We start from the raw sequence: 5,889 nt of genomic DNA, 5'->3' as shown, positions 1-5,889 counted from the left end.
TGGCTTTAGATTTGTTACGATCTCTGGTAAACTTGTTCTGCAAAATTGTTAAGTGTTGGAGTTTTGTTTTGCAAAACATACGGTCTTATACTATCATTATGATTTTCTGTTATAAACATTTAAATATGGTATTCTGTTATGACTGATGTTAATGTGATGCTGCTAATCATAAATTGGCATTATATTGAACTTACCAAAGAAATATTAAAGTCTGCAAGTCTCAAGCTAACTTTTCTGGTTTAGGTGCATGTAGGAATGTTCTAAATGCAATTTCTCCAACTCAAAGTGGAAACTCCTTATCATATTCCAGGTTCAAAATCTGCTAAACAAAAAAAAGAACATTAAACATGTAATTCATCCTTGTTATTCATAATACTTGTCATAATTTCGTCTTTCATAATTGTTGTAATTCATCCTTTTTATTCATAATACTTCATAATTTTGACTTTCATAATTGTTGTTCTTGAATGTTCATATGTTGCTCCTCAGACACATTATAAGAGGTTTGTTATTTATTGTAATTAATATATTTCTTTAATAGTTTGTTAAAGAATAATAGTTGTATTTATTTCTTTAAACTTTATTTATGAGTCATTTAATAAAGTTCTCATGTTTTAAGCATAATTATTCTTATAATAATTATTGAAAATTTTATTAACAATTTTAATGTTCAAGATTTTATATTAATTATATAACTACTAGAAAAAACCGATCTAACTTATTTTGTAAAACAAATTACACATGGATTTATTCATATATAATCACATATACAAATTTATTAGCATTACACATAGCTTTATCCATATATAATTATCTATAGATTTATTTATTTATAATTACTTATGAATTTATTGGTTGTAATTATTTACAGAGTTATCTGTATGTAATTATCTACAATTTTATCTTTATGTTATTATTTATGGATTTATTCGTATGTTACTAGATTTATTCATATGTTATTACCTATGAATTTATTTATATGTAATTATCTACGATTTTATCTGTGTGTAATTATCTATAGATTTATTCGTATATAATTATATATGGATTTATTTCTATGTAATTATTTATGAATTTAACTATATGTAACTATCTACGAATTTATCTGTATGTAATTATTTATGGATTTATTTCTTTGTAATTATTTATGAATTTAATTATATGTAATTATCTACGAATTTATTCGTAGGTACATTAGTGCAAAAACTGCATTTTAACTTGCACAATAGGCTTCGGTTTAGAAGAAACCGAAGCCTTTCAAAAAGCGGTGGCATTTTCGTAATTTTGACTAAGTTATACGCCTCGGTTCAAGGGGAACCGTGGCAGAAAACCCATATTACCTCGTTGAATTAGCAACCGAGGTCTAAAATCCTACAAAATTTTGTCTGTTCCTCTGCAAAACAGACTTTTCGCTTGAAACCCTTTTAAAATGGACCCACTGCCTCGGTTCTACATAGAACCGATGTAGTATGTCTTGTCCAACACTGACAGGTCTGATGTGAAAAGGGTTTTAAAAATGGGTTGTACTAATAACCGAGGCGATAAGTGGTCTATTGCCTCGGTTAAAAAAAGAACCGAGACAGTTTCTCTTTCGATATTTAACTTCTCAGAAACGTAAAATATTTTAACTTCATGTTCATTCTTCTTCCTCGCTGTTTCCCTCTTCTTCCTTGCAATTTTCTTGTTTTTCCTTATTGTTTCCTCTTCTTGTCTTAGGTGAAGCTCTTCGTTCATGGCCTTCACTTTTGTCACGCCATGTGCCTGGTGTGATCTCCATCTTTGTTGCCTCTATTTCTCTTGCATAAACTGCATTACTTGTTGCCACCACTGACCTTTCATCGCTGCCACCGACAGTTCATCGCTGCCACCGGCTGTTTGTCGCCGTCTTCGGTCATTCGTCACCGCCTTCAATTGTTCATTGTCGCCACTAGCCGTTAGTCATCGTCTTTGGCCTTTGCAAAACCATGGTTCGTTTCTCCTTATTTTTGAATATAAAGTATGGAAACATTATACTAGCATTTTAATTTCATTACATTGTATTCTGTTAATGTGATGAATTTTATTTGATCTGTTAGCATTTTGATTTCATTGGTGAAGTAGGTTCTATGGCGTTGAAGTGGGAAACAATGCATGATAAACTTAAAATTTGTTCATTGCAGATAAAAAAACAAAAAAATGTGATTTTGAAGAGGGAAAAGACCTTATTTTGTAAAAAAAAAGAAGGACATCTATGTTGACTGCAAAACCAACGGCAAGTGCACCGGTCGCAGCGTAGCAAGTGATAAATATCGTTCTCTCCCAAGGGACTTGTGCAACACATAACAATTCTTCCTTCTAAAACTCAATTAGACATCAAAGTGCACAAAACAACAAGAAACTCTTTTTGGTATTTTATCAAATAGTTGGTGTGCAAGAAATTTAACATAGTGTATTTACAATTTGTCAAGACTAGAATTCATCCATTTCATTCTCATGCATTCACAAACTCAATTCCATCCAATAGGTATTCAATTTCAATTATAGGTTCAATCATATTTCTCAATACATCAAGAAACAAAATTCATGTATGGGTGATTAATCCAAAGCAAGCACTAAGCATAGAAATTGAATACTAACAAGAATTGGAAAGACATATATCACTAACATCACAAAATTCATAAGAGTTCCATGTTTTACAACTAATCTCAACAAATAGGAAAAGCCCTCCATGGTGGAGAACTTAGGGTTCTACAAAATTGAAGAGATAAGGAAGAAATTGAACCAAAGAGAAGATGCACAGCCTTTCCCAAGGTTCTTGGCAGCTGCTCCATGCTCCATTTGTGCCTCCCCTTCACATCTCCACCTCCAATTTGTGACCCATCTTCTTCCTCAACCCAAAAGGGACAAAATCACCATTGATGAAGCTTGAAGACCCAAGGAGGAGTGGGAGAGCTTCCCAACACCCCAAATAGCCTCCAAGGGTCTCTCCCAATCTCTCTAGGTGAAGAATGAAGGGTAGGAGGAGAAGAATGCCCAAAAAATCGCGAGACTCATGTTTAAATAACCCATTTTGACACATCAGCGTCGTCACCGCCCAGCTGCACCTCAGCTGCATCCCAGCGGCAGCATTCCAGATAGCAGGGCGCTCAGTTGCACCCCAACTGCACCCCAGCAGCATATTTCCAGTGAGAGAGCGCTCAACTGCACCCCGGCTGCACCCTAGCTCCAGCATTCCAGAGAGTAGGGCGCTCAGCTGCACCTCTAGCTACAGCATTCCAGAGACATATAGCTCAGCTGCCGCTTAGCTACTGCTCAACTACAGGCTGTTTTGACAGCATTCTAAAATTCAAGTTCTTATGCAATTTCGAAGGTGTCCAACATGGGTGTTTGCTTCAAATTAATCTTTTATTGTCCCAAAACATGTTCCCTTGAGTTTTGGCTTGTTTTCCTCCATTAGAATTGTTTCCTATTCATTTATTTCACACACTCAAACAAAGAGATTAGAGGTAAAAACAAGCATATACTAAATAAAACACAAGAAAACTAGGAAACACACTAAACTTAAGGGTAAAACAAGGTAAAAGCTATGCAAGAGTTGATTTGTTCACAAAATATACACACACAAACACGTTAAATCAACTGTTATCACCGCCTTGGTTCAAAACCAATTGAGGCAAAAGACACCCACATACTACTTCGATTCTCCTGAATAGAGACATAAGACTCCCACATATTGCCTCAGTTCAAAACCGAGGCAAAAAGCCTACCCGTTTTTCTCTCACCTGTATATACCTCGGTTCATGAACCGTTGTGTCAAGACAAAAATAACCGTTGTCGTTTCTCTTTACTCTAGTGGTAAAATTATCTACGACTGTTTTACCTTTGGATTTTTGACCTTATCTATGAAATTTTTTAGGTAATTGACTTTTTTATTATAGTGTTTTTTGTACTTAACAATTTTATATATTTTATTTATTTTTTCTTACTAAAAACATATTTAATCAAATTAAGAAATTATGAATGTAGGCAACTAATTATAAATAAAGAAGATTTTAAACTTTTATAAAACAATAGTCAATAATAGAAGAAGTTAAAATATTCCACAAAAACCTCCGCAGTATAAATTCAATACCAGAAGTCATTAAAAATCTTCGCAAATGGATTACAGGAAATCTAACTATTGAGGTTTGAAAAATTCCCACAAATTAATTTGTGGAGGGTTAAAACTTTCATAAATTAATTTACGAAAGGTACAAACCTTTAGAAATTGAAAAAGAGTATTGTTAAAATATAATTCTCCATTATGACTAGTGGGATTTCCAATTAGTTTATGCTAAAAGAATTAATTCCTGCATTTTAGTGTAAATGTTAGTCTCCACATGTTATATAGTTCTGAGTTGCTTTGGTAAAAATTTTTATTCTCTCTTATTAACTATTGAATTGAGATAAAATTTTTATACAGAGTTTTAAAGATATAGTTCATCATTCTGATCGTCGAGATTTTAATTTAGAGGTTTGTAGTTCGAGAAATAATTTGTGCAGTTTGAACTAGCATCACTTATTTCCTGATCTGAGTTACTTTAGTAACAATTCAATTCTTGTTTCGTTAACCATTGGATGAAACTCAAAATTTTACAACATGTTTTTAAAATAATATTCTTTAGTCTAACTGTTCGAATTTTGCATATAGAGGTTTGTTTGTAGCAAGAAATATCATTTTCTCACTTGTATTAAGGAAGAACTCTTCTCGAAAGTCAACAAGTGTTCTCCATATACCATGAGTTGTTACTATTATAATATTTAAATAGTGAAAGGTAGTTTTACTATAACATGCTTGTAAATATAAATAATATAATAATATAATAATATAATAATAATATAAATTTTTTATATGATAGAGGAGAAGTGAAACGAGGGAGTTTTAGTAGTTGCATTCATCACTTTTTCTTCCTTATTCTTCCCCATTTCCATTTTCTTTATCATATTTTAAAAAAATCTTCATTGATCAAGATTTTAAAATAGTTTGGAGAAATTATTCAATCTAATAAGAAGTATACTTTTACTTGGACAAATTGTTTTGAGATAAGGGAAGCTTTTATTACATTTTTTGTGTGTGTATGTTTCATTTATAATTTTTCTAATATTTATTTGTCTTTATTATCAAAATTTATTTTACTCCTATAAGGTGTTCCAAACCTCATATTCATTATACTTACTCTCATATTTACTTTTATTTAATGAAGTGTTATTAACCCTACTTATATATTTATCTCTATATTGAGATTTATTTTTATTATGTGAGGTTTTCATAACTTCATTAGACGAGTTTGTCCATATACTGATTAGATTAGTATAGTAAAAAATATTTGATGAGTCATTCAATACATTGATTACATGAGTCTAAGATTACACTAGTCTAATAATATATGTTAGAGGAGTATATTCATACACATATTAGATTAATTTAGTAATATGCATTAGACGACTCTATCTATTATATGATTATGCGAGCCTTGCAATATACATTACATAAGTTTATCTATATACTAATTAGACGAATCTAATAGTACACATTAGATGAATGTGTTCATATACTAATTCGATGAGTCTAACACCATATATTGAACTAGCTTCTCAATTTATTAGAAAGTCTAGCCATTCACATTACATAACTTTATTCATTCACTAATTTATATATTTAGCGAATCAACTCTACATATTTCTACATATCCTTTATACTTTTAGAGAGTCTATTCTATTTTTGCACATGTTTTATCTATTACATTTTTACAAAGCTTATTATTTATATTTTTAAAAACATATTGACTTTCTAAACCTATAAATTATTTTTAAGATTGATTTTATTCAAAACTTAATTATAAACTAAAAAATATTTAGTATTCTTTTTCT

Source organism: Vigna radiata, chromosome 7 (assembly GCF_000741045.1).
Source record: "Vigna radiata var. radiata cultivar VC1973A chromosome 7, Vradiata_ver6, whole genome shotgun sequence".
NCBI lineage: Eukaryota > Viridiplantae > Streptophyta > Magnoliopsida > Fabales > Fabaceae > Vigna > Vigna radiata.
The sequence above is the reverse complement of the archived record's forward strand: the minus strand, read 5'-3'. Positions refer to the sequence as shown.